Below are 19883 nucleotides of genomic sequence, written 5' to 3'. Positions count from 1 at the left end.
TTTGATCCAGTGCACTCAGCCGTTTCTTCATATCACGTGGAGTGAATCGAATTGGCCGAAGACTGGCTTCTGTGATGGTGGGGATATCGGGAGGAGGCCGAGATGGATCATCCACTCGGCACTTCTGGCTGAAGATGGTTGCAAACGCTTCAGCCTTGTCTTTTGCACTCACGTGCTGGACTCCGCCATCATTGAGGATGGGGATGTTTGCAGAGCCTCCTCCTCCCGTTAGTTGTTTAATTGTCCACCACCATTCACGACTGGATGTGGCAGGACTGCAGAGCTTTGATCTGATCCGTTGGTTGTGGAATCGCTTAGCTCTGTCTATAGGATGTTGCTTCCGCTGTATAGCATGCATGTAGTCCTGAGTTGTAGCTTCACCAGGTTGGCAACTCATTTTCAGGTACGCCTGGTGCTGCTCCTGGCATGCTCTTCTACACTCCTCATTGAACCAGGGTTGATCCCCTGGCTTGTTGGTAATGGTAGAGTGAGGAATATGCCGGGCCATGAGGTTACAGATTGTGCTGGAATACAGGTGGATTGGTGAGGACGAGGTCAAGTAAGTTTTGCCCTCGTGTTGGTTCGCTCACCACCTGCCGCAGGCCCAGTCTAGCAGCTATGTCCGTCAGGACTCGGCCAGCTGTGGTGCTACCGAGCCACTCTTGGTGATGGACATTAAAGTCCCCCATCCAAAGTACATTTTGTGCCCTTGCTGCCCTCAGTGCTTCCATCCAAGTGGTGCTCAACATAGAGGAAGACTGATTCATCAGCTGAGGGAGGACGCGTAGGTGGTAATCAGCACGAGGTATCCTTGCCCATCTTTGACCTGATGCCATGAGGTCCAGAGTCAATGTTGAGGTCTCCCTGGGCCACTCCCTCCTGACTGTATATCACTGTACCGCCACCTCTGGTGGGTCTGTCCTGCCAGTGGGACAGGACATACCCAGGGATGGTGATGGAAGAGTCTGGGACGTTGGCTCAAATGTATGATTCTGTGAGTATGGCTGTGTCAGGCTGTTGCTTGACAGCTCTCCCAATTTTAGCACAATTCCCCAGATGTTAGTGAGGAGGGCCTTGCAGGGTCGACTGGGCTTGGTGTTTTGCCGTTGTCGTGTCCGGTGGTCCGTCCGGTTTTATTCTTATTATGACTATTTCGTAGCGAGAGTTTTACAACTGAGTGGCTTGCTGGGCCATCATTTCAGAGGGCGAGTAAGAATCAACCACATCTCGGCCAGACCGGGTAAGGATGGCAGGTTTCCTTCCCGAAAGGGCATTAGTGAACCTGATGGGTTTTTACGACAATCCGGTGGTTTTATGGCCATCATTACTAATAGTAGTATTTTAATTCCGATTTTTATTTAATCAATTAGAATTTAAATTCTAGATTTTAGTCCAGGCCTCTGGATAACTAGTCCAGTAACATAACCACTATGCGCCCAGCGGACTGCAATAACAGGACTGGGAGATATGGACTTTGTTCACATTGAATCAGCAGTGTGAATCGTAAAATATTTACACATTTTTAATGGGAACAAGGTTTCAAAATGCTTCCGCCTGGTTTCGAACCTGGGACTTTTCGCGTGTGAGGCGAACGTGATAACCGCAATAATACAAAAACCTGATGGTTTAATTACCGTGATAGGGATATAACCCCTCAGCCAAACTAATTTCCGTATCATTGTCCAGGAGCTCATTTCACAGAGATACATTTACTGCGCTGTATTTCGGAAGGCTGCAGAGAAGGATCGGTGGCGATGGTCAGGCAGGGAATCCCAGAGCATCGCGCCCACACAAACATTTCACTGTTTCTCATGTGCCTGATATCAGACCACAGTTTAAATTATGGCGAATCAGGCATGCTCAGATGACATTGTTCACAGAGTGTTTTCTTGCAGCCAAATTACACATTAGAAAACTTGAAATGAGATTAAGAGATCGGAGCCATTTAAAGTGCTCCCCGTTACTGCAGATCAGGAATTAAAAGCTGGCACCGGCTTCAGGGCGATCAGAATGAGGCAATGAATCCGGAATTCGAAAGAAAAAGGTTTAACTTTCGCCCCTGGGTGGGATCGAAGCACAAACTTTTCCATTAATAGCCAAACGCGCTAACCGATTGCACCATAGAGACCATCTGGTATTTTTTCTTGCAAGATACGCTAAAGCAGTGTGTCACCGAGCCAAAGTTCCATGTTGCAGTCACAGAAATGCAATTGTCCACTATCAGTGTTACTTTTCCAGAAATAAAGGATGGGACATTGTTTGTGGAAACATGGAAACGGTCTGGTCTCGCTCACAGCATCGATATCACCGCCAACCAGCTCTCCTGCAACCGGCGCGCCCACCGGTGCTTTGTCTGTCACTTCGTAGCACTGTGGGAGAACCTTCGCCACACAGACTGCAGCGGTTCAAGAAGACGGCTCACCACCACCTTCTCAAGGGCAATTAGGGATGGGCAATAAATGCTGGCCTCGCCAGCGATGCCCACATCCCATGAACGAATAAAAGAAAATATCCGGAGCGTCCTGACGCTGATGTCAGGTTTTGATCCCTGATCTGCAGTAACTGGGAGCGCTTTAAATGGCTCCGAATTCTTAATTTCACCCACAACACCAGAGTAACTGTTATAGGGGGACATGCCGACTCAGCTGCATCTTAGCCGCTTGTCTGGTCAGTCCTTTATTCGCCTCCAATTCCGTTTCCCAAAGCGTATCTGCAGATTCACAAAGCTGTTTGTCATTTCGGTTCCTTTCGATTTGTCCAGCTCCCGAATGGCAATAATTTGCAAACCTGGTCGCAACCCGTCACATTGCATCGTGTCCAGGGATGGGTTATGTAGAGAGACTGGAGAAGCTGGGATTGTTCTACTTACAGCAAAAAAAATGTTAAGGTGAGATTTAATTGAGGTGTTCAAAATTATGAGGGGATTTTGATAGAATGGATGGGGAGAAGCTGTTATTATTGGAAGGAGGGTCGATAACCAGAGGACACAACCTGCATTTGTCTTGCGCATTTAACGTAGTAAAACGTCACAAGGTGCTTCACAGGAGCGTTATTAAACAAAACTTGACACGAAGCCACATAAGGAGATATTGGGACAGGTGACCAAAAACTGAGTCGAAGCGGTAGGTTTTAAGGGAGAGAGAGGCGGAGAGGTTTAGGGAGGGAATTCCAGAGCTTTGGGCCTAGGCAGCTGAAGGCACAGCCGCCAATGGTGGAGCGATTAAAATCAGGAATATGCAAGAGGCCAGAATTGGAGGAGCACAGAGACATATTTTTATTCGTTCATGGGATGTGGATGTCGCTGGCGAGGCCAGCATTTATTGCCCATCCTTAATTGCCCTTGAGAAGGTGGTGGTGAGCCGTCTTCTTGAACCGCTGCAGTCAGTGTGGCGAAGGTTCTCCCTCAGTGCCACCAACGAACAGACAAAGCACCGGTGGGCGTGCCGTTTGCAGGAGAGCTGGTTGTCGGTGATATCGATGCTGTGAGCGAAACCAGACCGTTTCCTTGTTTCCACAAAGAATGTCTCATCCTTTATTTCTGGAAAAGTAAAACTGATCGTGGTCAATTGCATTTCTGTGGCTGCAACATGTAACTTTTGCTCGGTGACACGCTGCTTTAGTGTATCTTGCAAGAAAAGGAAGTGGAAGGTGTCTGTGGTACAATCGGTTAGCGGGTTAGGTTATTAGTTAAAAGGTTGGTGGTTTGTGCCCACCCAAGGACGAATGTTGCGCCTTTTTTCCCAATTTCGGATTCATTGCCTCATTCTGATCACCCTGAAGCCGGTACCAGGTTTGAATTCCTGATCTGCAGTAACTGGGAGCACTTTAAATGGCTCCGATCTCCTAATCTCATTTCAAGTTTTCTAATATGTGATTTGGCTGCAAGAAAACACTCTGTGAACAATGTCATCTGAGCATGCCTGATTCGCCATAATTTACACTGCGGTCGGATATCAGGCACATGAAAAAAAAACAGTGAAATGTTTGTTTCGGCGCGATGCTCTGAGATTCCCTGCCTGACCATCGTCACCGATCCTTCTCTGCAGCCTTCCGAAATACAGCGCAGTAAATGTATCCCTGTGAAATCAGCTCCTGGACAGGAATACGGAAATTAGTTTGGCTGAGGGGTTCTATCCCTAACACGGAGGTTTCAGGAATCAGGTTTCCGTAGTATAGTGGTTATCACATTCGGTCCACGGTTGGAAGCATTTTGAAACCTTGTTCCCATTAAAAATGAGTAAATGTTTAACGATTCACACTGCTGATTAAATGTGAACAAAGTCCATATCTCCCAGCCCTGTTATTGCAGTCCGCTGAGAGCAGGCGATGAATGCCAGAGTGATATTGGGTGTGAAGGCTGCTTCCAATACTGTCTCATTCCCGATGGGATCTGGCGGAGATTGGATGAGCCCTATCAATTCAACCAATCAATGAAACGGTGTTTGAGAAACATTCATATATATAATAACATCCAGGACCCTGTCTTCAGAGTGCGAGGCGCAAAGGTCTGACTCCAGATCAAAAGGCTGCGTGTTCACATCACATCGGGGTCACTGTTTCTTTCACCGCTCACATGAGACTGGATAATTCCCGAATGAAGGTTTTAATTGCTTTTTCACAAAAAAAAACAGAAGTTTGGTCCAAACCCTGACTCAGTACCTACCCAGTGGCTGTGCGGGGAGCGCTTGATACCCTCATTTATTTCATGCAACAAACTGACACGAACACTGGTATTGATTCAATATCGACCTGCAGAGGGACACACACAGAAAAAAGACAACCACAGGAACAGACAGCAACTTTTGCGCCTTTCACGTGGTCAGACGATTCAAGCTCGGTGAACTTGCTTCAGCTTTCTGAAATGTACTTGTCCATCCTTCAGAGGTCACGGGAAATATATTTTTTGTCTTTCGAAAAAAGACGCGAAAGGTAGTGACATGTTTTGTTTTCAACGCGGCTGGTGAAATGGCCGGACGATCATAAATTAGGGGTCGCCTTTGAAACACTTAAAGGAGACTACCTAAAAATCACTTGGTGCAAATTTAAAATCACGGTTACTATTTATTTAGGTCTGAAAGAAATAACAATAAACATGTCAGTCAGCGCCTACGGTGAGACGGTGTCGAACTTGTTTGCTCTGAAGTTCACCGCTGGGTTGAAGTTGACGCCGTTTAAAAGAAGCGAACCCACTCAATGTAAAGGATGAGCTCATAACCAACAGGTCCGGTCAACGTCACAAATCTCCTTTCCTGTTCAATGGAGGGAGCAGAGGCGTGTACATTATCAGACGCCAGCAACTTTCCCTTTTTCACAATAAACAGAACCCTGATCTGAATTCTGCCTCACTAGTTCCCCAGTGTCAGGGAGAGAAGCGTTTGACTCCGTCATTTATTTCTTGCAAGAAACATACACAAACGCACATATTAATTCAAAATCAGCTGCATCTCGACACGCACAGAGATAAACACAGCCAGAGAGACAGGCAAACACCGGGAAATAGACAAACCGGTTTTTCAGAGAATTGCCTGTCCCTCCACTGTCGAATGTAAGGGCTTTTGTTGTTCGGTTTCGTTCCACACCTTGGAATTCAGGAGAATCTGGTACATGGTTTGTAGGACAAGGCACGGGCGCGATGGCCCGAATGGCCTGCTTCTGAGCTGTCTCCTTCTCCGATTCTAAACTCAGCCCCTGGTGTGTTGGCCTTTTTGTAAGGAGGTTGGAATATAAGAATAAGGAAGTCTTGCTGCAATTAAATAGGGCTTTGGTGAGAACACACCTGGAGTAGTTTGATGTAGTCTACTTGGATTTTAGCAAGGCTTTTGACAAGGTCCCATTTGGCAGACTGGTCAAAAAAGATGTGATTGCACCAGAGATGGTACAGAGGAGATTTACGAGGAGGTTGCCAGGGCTGGAGAATTTTGGCTGTGAGGAAAATTGGATAGGCTGGGGATGTTTTCTTTGGAACAGAGGAGGCTGAGGGGTGATTTAATTGAGGTGTACAAAATTATGAAGGGCCGAGATAGAGTGGATGGGAAGGACATATTTACCTTAGCAGGGAGGTCAATAACCAGGGGGCATAGATTGAAAGTGATTGATAGAAGGATCAGAGGGGAGATGAGGAGAATTATTTTCACCCAGAGGGTGGTGGGGGTCTGGAACTCACTGCCTGAAAGGGTGGTAGATGCAGAATCTCTCGTTACATTTAAAAAGTACTTGGCTATGCACCTGAAGTGGCGTAACCTACAATACTACAGACCGAGTGCTCGAAAGTGGGATTAGGCTGGGTGGTTCAATTTTGGCCGGCGGGGACGCGATGGGCCGAATAGCCTCCTTCTGTGCTGTAAATTTGCGGTGATTCTACGAAATTGACAATGCTTTTTATGTGAGCAAATTCCCTGAGTGAGCATCGCATCGGGGCCACGGCGGTGAAAGCCCCAAATCCTAACCACTGGACCACCAGGGAACGCATACAAGGTTTCTAAATATATCTGGGAGTATTTGTATTAGGTACACATAATATTTCTGGTTTATTGACTCTGTTAGTTGCAAATATATTACATGTGTCTGTATTATTTATTTATTGGGGTGTATATATTGTAAAGCTACATTGGTGCTGATAAGAGTCCATATAATTCCGCAATTAATGCTTTATTTGCGTTTTCACAATAACAAGTCTGTCTCACTAGTTCCCCAGTGCCAGGGAGGGAAGTGTCTGATGCCCTCTTTTATTTAATGTTACAAACAGAAGACAAACACTCGTATTCGTTCAAAATCAACCTGCAGGTGGACACACACACACAGATCAACACAGCCAATGATATGATGTCATGTTGAGATTGCTGCACATGGACACCCAGGGGCGAATTTACTGCAATGACAGACAAGAGTGGCGCGACTGCTCACGCCTGGCTAGTTCCATCGGTTAAAACATGCGACTTTTAATCTCAAGGTCGTGGGTTCGAGCCCCACGTTGGGCGAGTTCTCTTTTAAACTTTTTATGTTGCTTTTCGGAGCGAACCCCAGCTCTGACGCACCCCGACCTCCCGTGCAGTGTCACCGCGCACATTATGGCCACGCCCGGGCTGATTTCTCGCTGATTCACCCGGGACCGCTGAGTTTGCTGCACCGTGATCAACAACACACCCTATTTGTAAATTTAAACCGGAACAGGTGCCTCGCAAAGGGCAAGAAAAGTCGGGAAGGCTGCAATCTCTGACAAAATCTGCATCTTTTAAAAGTTTTGACATTCACTGTACAGGACGCGGCACTAAGAGACTCGTCTCTTACATTCACAGTGACATGGATGGCCGTTTTCACTCGTAAAACAGCTGTTGTGATATTGTGATATTGTCTTAGACTCCCTCACCAGCAGAAAGGGTTTGTCGATCCACCGTTCAAAATCCTAAAAAGCCTTCCATAGTCCAGGGAATACAAGTATGTAACTGCTCCTCATAATTTAACCCTTCGAGCCCTGCTAACATTCTGGTAAATCTGGGCTGCGCTCCTTCCAAGGCCAATATACCCTTTTAGAGTAAAAGGGAATAAAACTTGAAATGAGCGTCACTGAGGATCAGTTTTCTCTCACTCAAAGTTATCTGTTTCGTGAAGTAAAAGATGCAGCTTTTCAAGAATAAGGGAGCAGCCACTGTCGCCCTTTTTGGTAGTAGAAAAAACTCCTCCCTGGATGTTTATGGAGAGCAAGTTTCCACATAATGTTTACACTCGGGAACCTTTCGCGTCTAAAGCAAACGCGATAACCGCTACACTACGGAAACCGCTACTATCTCATTAAAAACAATGGTGAACTGATTTAGTCTACTGTCTCTGTTCTGACTTGGAATGTGTTGCTTCTCCGTCCAGCAACACTTAATATGTTACAACAAAGAAGGAGATCATTCGGCCCCTCGTGCCTGTGCTAGCTCTTTGAAAGAGCTATCCAAGTAGTCTCACCACCCATTAGCTCTTTCCTCATAAGCACTGCAATTTTTTTGCTTTTCAAGTATTTATCCAATCCCCTTTTGAAATTCACTATTGAATCTGCTTCCACCGGCCTTTCAGGCAGCACATTCCAGATCATAACAACTCGCTGCATAAATTATGTTCCCTCATGTCGCCTCTGGCTCTTTTGCCAATTACCTTAAATCTGTGTCCTTTGGTTACCGACCCTTCTGCCACTGAAAACAGTTTCTCCTTATTTGCTCTGTAAAAACCTTTCATCATTTTGAACACTTCGATCTAATCTGCCCTTATCCTTCTCTGCTCGAAAGGGGATAATCCCAGCTTCTCCATTCTTGCCACATAACTGAAGTCCCTCATCCCTGTTACCATTCTCGCAAATCGTCTCTGCACCCTCTCCAAGGCCTTGACATCTTTCCTAAAGTGCGGTGCCCAGAATTGAACACAATACTCCAGCTGCAGCCTAACCAGTGTTTTATAAACGTTTAACATAACTTTGTTGCTTTTGTACTTTATGCCTCTATTAATAAAGTCCATTTCACCAGGCTGTCTATGTCCTCCTGAAGTCTGATACGATCCACCACATTGTTTACTGCATTCCCGATTTTCGTGTCATCTGTAAACTTTGAAATTATACCCTGTACACCCAAGTCCAGGTCATTAATGTATGTAAGAAAAATGAAAACATTTTGCTGTGTGACTTGTGTGATTTTAATCCTAGTTTATATAACATCTTCTCATAATTTAACGCATTGCACCCTGGTAACAATCTGGTGAATCTGTGCTGCACTCCTTCCAAGGACAATATATGCTTTCAGATTAAAAGGGTATAAACTTGAAATAAGCGTCACTGTGGATCAGTTCTCGCTCACGCAAAGTTATCTGTTGAGTGAAATAACAGAAAGCGCTTTTAAGGAATAAGGAAGCAGCCACTATCGCCCCTTTTGACAAGACTGTTTTGTGGCACTTTATCAAACGCCTTTTGAAAGTCCATGTACACAACATCAACCACATTGCCCTCATCAGCCCTCTCTGTTAACTCATCACAAAACTCAATCAAGATTTGCCTTTAACAAATCCATAGTGGCGTTCTATTATCAATCCACACTTGTCCAAATCACGATTAATTTTGTCCCAGATTATCGTTTCTAAAAGCTTCCCACCACCGTGGTTAAACTGACTGGCCTGTAGTTGCTGGGTTTATCCTTACACCCTTTTTTGAACAAGGGTGTAACATCTGCAATTCTCCAGTTCTCTGGCACCAAACCCTGTATCTAAGGAGGATTGAAAGATTATGGCCAGGATTTCTCCAATTTACACACTTACTTCCCTCAGCAACCTAGGATACATCTCATTCGGACCTGGTGACTTATCTACTTAAAGAACAGCCAGCCTTTCTAGTACCTCCTCTTGATCAATTTTCACCCCATCCGGTATCTCAACTACCTCCCCTTTTACTGTGATTTACGCATCATTTTCTTCCTCGGTAAAGACAGATGCAAAATACTCATAGTACCTCAGCCATGCCCAATGCCTTCATGCATGGATCTCCTTTTTGGTTCCTAATCGGTCTTACCGCTGCTCTTACTACCCGTTTACTATTTATATGCCGAAAGAAGCCTTTTAACGACTTGATGAGGGATCGAGTGTAATGTATCCAAGTTTGCTGATGATACAAAGCTAGGTGGGAAAGTAAGATGTGAGGAGGACACAAAGAGTCTGCAAAGGGATATGGACAGGTTAAGTGTGTGGGCAAGAAGGTGGCAGATGGAGTATAATGTGGGGAAATGTGAGGTTATTCACTTTGTTTGGAAGAACAGAAAAACAGAATATTTTTAAACGTTGAGAAACTATTAAAGGTTGATGTCCCGAGAAACTTGGGTGTCCTGGACACCTGAACTCCAGGTTGTGCGAACCTGGCATAAGCATCCAAATTCTGATGATGGAGAAAGGCTAAATAAACACGGAGACATGAAACAATCCTTAGTGGTTTCGGAGAGTCAGCAAAGTGGGATGGTTTACGACCATGAGTTAAGATCAGTGGTGCTAACGTACAGAACAATGCAGCCGAATCGTATAAAGATCGGGCATGCTCCCTTCTCAAATGTTAGAGCTCTCAATAGGGGACAGTCAGAAGTCCATTGCCATAGGCAGTCCGCAAAGGTCAGGTCTGATCTACCTGGATTCGCAGGCAGGTCAGGTTGTGCTGATTGCTTGTCATTAATGTAATCTATGGACAGTTGTATTATAATGATAATACTGTGAATGTAATGTTGAAGACAGCTGTCGTGCAACTCTGTTGTAAGTCAATCTATTAAACTTGATATTTTGTAACCACTCGGACTAAAATCAAGCGGAAGTTATTGTTGATGGATTAACAACCCATAGTTGCCACAGTAACGGGAGAAATCCGCTCACAAACATTCACTTTACATATAAACATCACACCCATAGTTTATATTTCCACACGTTCTTTTTTGCAATTCTAACCAAAGTCCAAACAGCGAAAGTCCACGTGTTTTTCAGAAGTTTCCCCTCCTGTTATGTGTTTTGAGCAGTTCCCCACATCCTTTTCCTGTGATGTGATAATTCTGGGTGCAGGATGAATGTGATTGGATTTGCTGCAGTCCGCTGACAGCAGGCGATGGAAGCGAGCGCCATGCTGCCGCTGACAGATGAAGCTTCTGATGCTGCCTGACATCCGGTGGGAGTGGGCGGGGATTTGAAAGCGTAACACATTCCACCAATATCGGAGCGATAAAGCGGTGCTTGGCAAACATTGATAGAAACAAATACCCATTGTAGCATTCAGGCTTCGTGGCGCAACGGTAGCGCGTCTGACTCCAGATCAGAAGGTCACGTGTTCAAATCACATTGGGGTAACAGATTTTTTTCCCTTCGAGCTGGTTCAAAAAAATTCTTCAATTCATGTTTTCTTTGCGTCTTCACAATGAACAGAACCCTGCTCTAAATTCTGCCTCTGGTTCTCCAGTGCAGGGAGGGAAGCACCTGATAACCTCATTTATTTAATGCAAATAACAGAAGACAAACACACATCTTCGTTCAAAAACCACCCTGCAGGTGGACACACAGTGAGATAAACACAGGGCAGAGATGCAGACAGTATCCGGAAACATAGGGAAATAGACAAGAGAAATAGATTGAGCGCTTCATATCAGAAAATTGACTGAACTTCCACGGTCAATGAAAGGGCTTTTGTTGGTTGGTTTCCCATTGAACCGGAGAATTCGGGAGAACTTGGTGGATGGTTGGTTCGGTTCCCTTGTCCCCCACCATTGGAAAAGGTTTGTCGATCCCACCCGACTAACTATTTTCAAAAGCCACTCTGTCCAAAGCCAATATATCCTTCCAGATGAGAAGGGAATAAAACTTGAAAAGAGCGTCACTGTGGATCAGTTTTCTCTCACTCAAAATCATCTGTTTAATGAAGTAAAATATGCAGGTGACAAAGAATACGGCAACAGCCACTGTCTCCCTTTTATGGCAGGAGAAGAAAATCGATCTGTCTGTTTGTGGAGACCAAGTTCCAACATAATGTTTCCGCCCGGGATCGAACTGGGGACTTTTCGCGTGTAAAGCGAACGTGATAACCGCTACACTACGGAAACCGATGGCATGGTAGGTAACACAATGGGTAGCTGAATGGTGTGCTCTCTCTGCTCGTACTTGGAATGTGTTCTTTCCATTGCAGCTGGAGACACAGACAGTGGCTGCTCCCCCTTATCTTTAAAAACTCTCAGGGTAGTGGGTTTGAGCCCCACGTTGGGCGAGTACCGTTTTAAACTTTTATGCTGCTTCCACCCGCCCCCCTCCGTCTCACCGCACACGATGGGGCCACGCCCGGGCTGAATCGCTCCAATCAGGTTTCCGCCCCTGTCGCAGCATGAAATGGTCCTTATCAAAGTCACAAATGATACCCGATGTGACTACAACCATGATAAACTATCCCTCCTCATCCTTCTCAAATACAATATCTCACCGTGCTGTTATCCTGTTAGACTAGTTTCCTCTCTCTGCTCTTATTTGGAATGTGTTGCTTTTCCATCTGACAACACTTAGTATCATGGTATTATGTTAGTCCACAAGAGGAGATCATTCGGCCCATCGTGCCTGTGCCGGGTCAAACACATGTATTCGTTCAAAATAAGTTCAGAGACAGATTGAGTGTTTTTTTTATCAGAAAATTGCCTGAACCCCCACAGTCCACAGCTTTCCTCCTCGCTATCAACCACACGGCCTACTTTTATGTCAACCGCAAATTTCTCAATCATGCCCCCTACGCTTAAGTCCAAATCGTTAATGTATACCACAAAAAGCAAAGGACCAAGTACCGAGCCCTGCGACACCCCACTGGAAACAGCCTTCCAGCCGTAAAAACACCCGTTGACCATTACCCTTTGCTTTCTACCACTCAGCTAATTTTGTATCCAATAAGCCACATTCCCTTGGATCCCATGGGCCTTTACTTTTTCGACCAATCTGCCATGTGGGAATTTTTCAAAATCCTTGCTACAATCCATGCAGACTACATCAATTGCGCGACCCTCATCGATCCTCCTTGATTGGTCCGTGCCTTTCGAAGTGACAGTTGATCCTGTCCCTCATTTGAAATGGACTCTTTCTCCTGCTTGCTGCAATAACAGATAAGGCGGTTATTAGTGCTCAGGCCTGGCTGGATCAGTTGGTAGAACATGAGACTATTAATCTCAGGATCGTGGGTTTGAGCCCCACATTAGGCGAGGACCATTTTTAAGTTTCATGCTGCTATCACTGGCCAACAGTGCAGAAATAATGGAGAATAAAGCATGGTATCGGTAGTCAGAATGGCCGAGCGGTCGAAGGCGCTGCGTTCAGGTCGCAGTTTCTTCTGGAGGCGTGGGTTCGAATCCCACTTCTGACATTGCTGATTTGTACCAAGACGTGGAAATATTTTATTTGTGGATTGGGCTGCAGCTGATTTTTCTGCCAAGTTGATTTGCTCCTCCCACAAAAGCAACTGGCTTTGTCATGCATATGTGACTTGAGAAGTTTTGAATGGTGAAATGTATGACATATTAATGACCGGGACAACGAAATAGAACAGCAGTGGGAAACATTTAAAACGATGATCGATAGAGTCCAGGAGAAATATATCCCACGACAAAGCAAGAAAAAACGAGCCAGAAATGATACAACAGGGATGAATAAAGAAATAAGGACAAAATTAAAACTAAAGAAAAAGGCACACACGAGACAATAAAGGAGAGAGGGGAATGTGAAAAGACTGGGAAAGAAGTCTAAAGAACTATTGGAAAGGCAAAAAGCAATATCAAAAAAGCGAAGTATTCTGGACACATCAACAGCCAAAGAAAATTTAGGATTGGAATAGGGCCACTAAGGGATACACACGACAAACTCACAGGCAATGACAGCGAAATGGCAGAAATATTAAATAATCACTTTGCTTCAGTATTTACCAGGGAGACTAATATTGTGGGCATGACAGGAGAAGAAGAGATCAAAAAAATATAAAGACATTTAAGATCGAAAGGGGGGAGATAATTCATAAACTAATCAAAGCTGGAGAGGAAATTTCCTGTTAGGAGCCGAACCACAGTTTCAAACCGCTCAGCCACGCTAATTTCCGTATTACTGTTCAGGAGCTCATTTCACAGGGACACGATTACTGGGCTCCATTTAGAGAGGCTTAGTGACAGGTGGAAATTGACCTATTAATAGAATCATAGAATAGGACAATGCCATTCGGCCCATCGTGCCTGTGCCAGCTCTCTGAAAGTGCTGTCCAGTTAGTCCCACTCGCCTGCTGTTTCCCCATAGACCAGAAAAAGTTTCCATCCAAGCGTTTATCTAATTCCCTTTTGAAAACTGTGAGTTAAGAAAAACAATATTGAAAGGGGTGCTGGGGCCTCTGCAGCGTCGATGTAGAGTGTGTGATGATTGAAGTTATCAAGATGGTTGCTTTACACATGGTATGTTGTGCAATCATCCTGAAATATCTTCAATATCCAATACAAATTGAATTGCAAATCTGACGGACAAACACTGGAAAACAAGTCACGAGTGAACGCAAATCATCTGGGACCCGTTTTCAGCCTCACCGCACTTTAAATAAAGTGAAATAACTTTGCATTGAAAAGATTTGGAACTTGCATCTGTACCTTTATCTGTTCCATTTCTTAAAGTTGCTGGCGTCTGATGATGGACACGCCTCTGCTCCCTCCATTGAACAAGAAAGGAGGTGTTTGACGTTGACGGGACCTGTTGGTTCTGAGCTCATTCTTTACATTGAGTGGGTTCGCGTCCTTCAACTTTAGCCCAGCGGTGAACTTCGCACCAAACAAGTTCGACACCGTCTCACCGCGGACGCTGACTGACATGTTTATTGTAAACAATTTTACAACACCAAGTTATAGTCCAGCAATTTCATTTTAAATTCACAAGCTTTCGGAGGCTTCCTCCTTCCTCAGGTGAACGTTTGTTGGAAATGACAAACGTTTCCAACAAACGTTCACCTGAGGAAGGAGGAAGCCTCCGAAAGCTTGTGAATTTAAAATAAAATTGCTGGACTATAACTTGGTGTTGTAAAATTGTTTACAATTGTCAACCCCAGTCCATCACCGGCATCTCCACATCATGCCATGTTTATTGTTATTTCTTTAAGACCTAAATAAATAGTGACCGTGATTTTAAATTTGCACTCAGTGATTTTTAGGTAGTCTCCTTTCAGTGTTTCAAAGGCGACCCCTAATTTATGATAGTCCGGCCATTTCACCAGCCGTGTTGAAAACAAAACATGTCTCTGCTTTTCGCGTCTTTTTTCGAAAGGCAAAAAATATATTTCCCGTGACCTCTGAAGGATGGACAAGTACAGTTCAGAAAGCAGAAGCAAGTTCACCGAGCTTAAATCGTCTGACCACGTTAAAGGCGATATATACAGATATATATATATATATATATATACACAAGTAGTTGCTGTCTGTTTCTGTGGTTGTCTTTTTTCTGTGTGTGTCCATCTGCAGGTCGATTTTGAATCAATACCAGTGTTCGTGTCAGTTTGTTGCATGAAATAAATGAGGTTATCAGGCGCTCCCCTCCCTGCCACTGGGTAGGTACTGAGTCAGGGTTCAGACCAAACTTCTGTTTTGTTTTGTGTGAAAAAGCAATTAAAACCTTCATTTGGGAATTATCCAGTCTCATGTGAGCGGTGAAAGAAACAGTGACCCCGATGTGATGTGAACACGCAGCCTTTTGATCTGGAGTCAGACCTTTGCGCCACGCACTCTGAAGACAGGATCCTGGATGTTATGATATTTTTTGAATGTTTCTCAAACACCGTTTCATCTATTGGTCAAATGGAGAGGGCTTATCAAATCTCCGCCAGATCCCACCGGGTGTGAGACAGTCTTGGAAGCAGCCTTCACCCCCAATATCACGCTGGCATTCATCGCCTGCTCCCAGCGGACTGCATTAACAGGGCTGGGAGATATGGACTTTGTTCACATCATTCAGCAATGTGAATCGTTAAATATTTAATCATTTTTAATGGGGACAAGGTTTCAAAATGCTCCCGCCCGGTTTCGAACCGGGGACCTTTCGCTTTCTCAGCAAACGTGATAACCACTACACTGCGGAAAATTGATGCTGCAACCGCTGTGATATGGATATAACCCCTCAACCAAACTAATTTCCGTATTACTGTCCAGGAGCTCATTTCACAGGGATACATTTACTGCGCTGTATTTCGGAAGGCTGCAGAGAAGGATCGGTGGAGATGGTCAGGCAGGGAATCCCAGAGCATCGCGCCCACACAAACATTTCACTGTTTTTTTCATGTACCTGTTATCCGACCGCAGTTTAAACTATTGCGAATGGCATGCTCAGATGATATTGTTCATTGAGTGTTTTCTTGCTCGAAACATCAGCCTTTACGGTTAACAGCCGAACGCGCTAACCGATTGCGCCACAGAGACCAACCGGTGTGGTTTCTTGCAAGATACACGAAAGCAGCGTGTCACCTGGCCAAAGTTTCATGTTGCAGCCACAGAAATGTCGTTGTCCATTATCAGTGTTACTTTTCCAGAAATAAAGGAAGGAACATTGTTTGTGGAAACATGGAAACGGTCTGATCTCGCTCACAGCATCGATATCACCGCCAACCAGCTCTCCTGCAACCGGCGCGCTAATCGCTGCTTTGTCTGTTACTTATTAGCACTGCGGGAGAGCATTCGTCACACGGATTGCAGCGGTTCAACAAGGCGGCTCACCACCACCTTCTCAAGGGCAATTAGGGATGGGCAATAAATACCGGCCTCACCAGCGACACCCACATCCCATTAACGAATAAAAAAATATATTAATTTCAGATTCTGCATCAGTTTGAGGTGCTGTATTGGATTAAGCTGTTGTATTTGTTTGAGGTACTTTATTGCTTTGAGATACTGTATTAGATTGAGATGCTGTATTAGTTTGAGGTATTAATTTATGTTTCAGGTTCTGTATCGGTTTGAGGTACTGTATTAGCTTGAGGTACCGTATTAGTTTGAGGTACTGTTTTAATTTGAGAAGCTCTATCAGTTTGAGGTGTTATATTAGTTTGGGGTATCTGTATTGTAAGGAAAGAGTTAGTCTTTATATTGAATTAATGTTAACCTTTACCATTTGCCTCTTAAGTAAGGAAGTATAAATCTCTGTTGGGAGAATGAAACTACAATCGTAAGACAGATTTGCTTCATTTTATATGCATCCATATGTTTAATATAGAGACGAGTAGATTCTGAAGTCCAGAAACTCTTGGATCGGAGCTGATATCATAATACTCATAAGTTTAATTATCCTTTTGATATAAACAATTCTCTGACAATCATAACAAGGCCTTTAAATCATTCAGAGCTGGTGTGTATGTGTGTCAGACAGCATTGTGTGCTATTCGTCTTACCAGCTTCACAGGGAAGCAGGAGAGGTGTGAGATATGTATGATAGCTACGTATCATTCCAAGCTGATGCAGCGGGAAAGGGCTGCACTGGTGAGAGACAAACACCATTCTGCTCTCTGGTCAATGGGCAAGCCCATATGTTTTAACTAACAAGTTCCAAAGTTATAGTTATAATTAATGCCTAAAGCAGAACACCTGGCTGTGCCGAAGGAGCCTGCTTGCACCACAAGGCTGCATCTAGTGGAGGAGTGTAGTTAGGTGATGAGGGAAGTGATACTCTGATGACATCGAAAATTCTGGAAACCCTCAGCAGGTCAGGCAGAATCTGTGGAGAGAGTAACAGAGTTAATGTTTCAGGTCAATGACCTTTCATCAGAACCACGTTGGGCAGTTGTGTTTGGGAATAGTATGAAACATTGGAATTGTTTCACTCATGTGGGGTGATTTGGGTACTTTTCTGTCTTTGGAAGTTGAAGAGTAAAATAAGGGCTCGTCCGGGATTTGAACCCGGGACCTCTCACATATTTGGACAGACAACCCCGAAGCGAGAATCATACCCCAAGACCAACGAGCCCGTTGACAAAACCCAACGCATTAAAGAGCCAGCCGTCGTAAAACCCTTTTTGTTGGCTATCCTTGATAAGCAATTATGAGGACAGGTTGCAAAGACCAGACTTGCATTCCCTTGAGTGCAGAATATTAAGGGGTGATCTAATTGAGGTGTTTGGATTATTAAAGGATTTGACAGGGCAGATAGAGACTATTTCCTCTGGTGGGGAGAGTCCAGAACAAGGGGGCATAACCTTAAAATTAGAGCTGGGCCGTTCAGGGTTGATGTCAGGAAGCACTTCTTCACACAAAGGGGAGTGGAATTCTGGAACACTCTCCCTCAAAAAGCAGTTGAGGCTGGGGGTCAATTGAAAATTTCAAAACTGAGATTGATAGATTTTGGGGCTAATTCGGGAGTTTAATGACTTTGACATTTTTTCCCTGTGACTTGGAGAGTTTCGATCGATGAAATATTCGTGAAAAGAGTCAGTGCAAAGAGAGTCAACAGTTCATGTTTCCCCGAGACACTTCCTTCAGAGCTAAGAACGAAAAGTTTCTCATTTCCATAGTGCAGCGGTTATCATGTTCACCAGTTACACGCAGAAAGTCCCCGATTTAACCTCGGAGGGAAGCATGTTGTTGGGACTTGCTCCCCATAAACCTCCAGGGTCGAGTTTCTTCAAGCGTGAAAGGGGCTACAAACCTTTTTAAATTTAACAACGGCTACACCAGATTCCTGGTATAATAAGCACTAAACACTTTTAAGCAGACTCCTAAAATACAGTATGTAAAACGGGAAGGGATAAAAGTTCATGACATACAAAACACAAAGATTTATTGACGTTTTAATTGTCACTTGGCAAACAAGTTAACATTTCCTTCAGTGTGCAACAGAACGTATTAATGGCGATTAAAAAAACATTAAATGTCTCACAGACTTGAATTATTTTTGTGCAATGAACTATTCCCAACCACAAGGGAACACTGCATCAAACATATATATTTAAGTATATAATAAGTATATATAATATATATATATATATATAATCTATGCCATCAGTAGACCTCGTGGTGAAACGGTAGCGCGTCTGACTCTGGATTCTGAAGGCTGCGTATTTAAATCATGTCGAAATCACTACTTCTTATACCATTCATATCAGCCTGGATAATTTCGGAATCACTGCTTTTTAATAATAAACGAAACTTTGCTCACTAGTTCATTTTTCATTGCTCCCTGTCATTGATAATTGAAATGAAATATTAATCTAGCTAAGCCGGAGAACAAAATATTAAACAAGCGAAACAAATACTGAGCAAAATTATTTGCAATGTTTGGGGGGAAGTGCAGCTGAAAAGCAGAAGATCTGAATGGAATGATCAATGATTGAGCGGAATACATTGCTCGACTTGTTACTCGATTGCCTTCTTGCACAGCACCTCACAAACCCGTGACCTCAACCACCTAGAAGGACAAAGGCAGCAAGTACATGGGAATAACACCACCTGCACGTTCCCCTCCAAGTCACACACCATCCCGACTTGGAAATATATCGGCCGTTCCTTCATCGCCGTTGGATCCTGGAACTCCCTACCTAACAACACTGAGGGAGAACCTTCACCACACGGACTGCAGCGGTTCAAGAAGACGGCTCACCACCACCTTCTCAAGGGCAATTAGGTTTGGGCAATAAATTCTGGCCTTGCCAGCGACACCCACATCCCATGAACGAATAAAACAAAATCTCTGTGCTCCTCCAATTCTGGCCTCTTGCGCATCCCCGATTTAAATCGCTCCACCATTGGCGGCTGTGCCTTCAGCAACCTAAACTCTGGAAATGCCTCCTCAAACCTCTCCGACTCTCTCTCCTTTAACACATACCTTAAAACCTACCTCTTCGACTAAGCTTTTGGTCACCTGTCCCAATATCTCCTTATGTGGCTTATTGTCAAATTTTGTTTAATAACGCTCCCGTGAAGCACCTTGTGACGTTTTACTACGTTAAAGGCGCTCGACAAATGCAGGCTGTGTCCTCTGGTTATCGAACCTCCTGCCAATGGAAACAGCTTCTCCCAATCCATTCTATCAAAATCCCCTCATAATTTTGAATACCTCTATTAAATCTCCCCTTAACCTTATTTTGCTCGAAGGAGAAAAATCCCAGCTTCTCCAGTCTCTCCACATATCCCATCACTGGACACGATGGAAGGCGGAGGTTTGCAACCAGGTTTGCAAATTATTGCCAGTCGGGAGCTGGACAAATCGAAAGGAACCGAAATGACAAACAGCTTTGTGAATCTATAGATACGCTTTAGGAAACGGAATTGGAGTCGAATAAAAGACTGACCAGACAGGCGGCCAAGACGCAGCTGAGTCGGCATGTCCCCCTGGAACAGTTACTCTGATGTTGTGGATGAAATTATGAG

General features: G+C 44.3%; 5 non-coding genes across 5 annotated transcripts; 4 read left to right on the top strand and 1 right to left on the bottom strand.

Moving 5' to 3' along the window:
- Window positions 1-6903: 6903 nt before the first annotated feature.
- Window positions 6904-6977, top strand: trnak-uuu (transfer RNA lysine (anticodon UUU)). The gene has a single exon. It is a non-coding gene; the product is annotated as a tRNA-Lys (tRNA).
- A 3790-nt stretch (window positions 6978-10767) lies between these two features.
- Window positions 10768-10841, top strand: trnaw-cca (transfer RNA tryptophan (anticodon CCA)). The gene has a single exon. It is a non-coding gene; the product is annotated as a tRNA-Trp (tRNA).
- A 671-nt stretch (window positions 10842-11512) lies between these two features.
- Window positions 11513-11585, bottom strand: trnav-uac (transfer RNA valine (anticodon UAC)). The gene has a single exon. It is a non-coding gene; the product is annotated as a tRNA-Val (tRNA).
- A 1058-nt stretch (window positions 11586-12643) lies between these two features.
- trnan-auu (transfer RNA asparagine (anticodon AUU)) lies at window positions 12644-12716 on the top strand. Its single transcript has one exon. It is a non-coding gene; the product is annotated as a tRNA-Asn (tRNA).
- A 78-nt stretch (window positions 12717-12794) lies between these two features.
- Window positions 12795-12877, top strand: trnal-cag (transfer RNA leucine (anticodon CAG)). The gene has a single exon. It is a non-coding gene; the product is annotated as a tRNA-Leu (tRNA).
- The last annotated feature ends 7006 nt before the right edge of the window (window positions 12878-19883 follow it).

The sequence above is a fragment of the Heptranchias perlo genome, unplaced genomic scaffold (genome assembly GCF_035084215.1).
Source record: "Heptranchias perlo isolate sHepPer1 unplaced genomic scaffold, sHepPer1.hap1 HAP1_SCAFFOLD_63, whole genome shotgun sequence".
Lineage (NCBI taxonomy): Eukaryota > Metazoa > Chordata > Chondrichthyes > Hexanchiformes > Hexanchidae > Heptranchias > Heptranchias perlo.
This window is presented reverse-complemented; position numbering and strand designations above follow the sequence as displayed.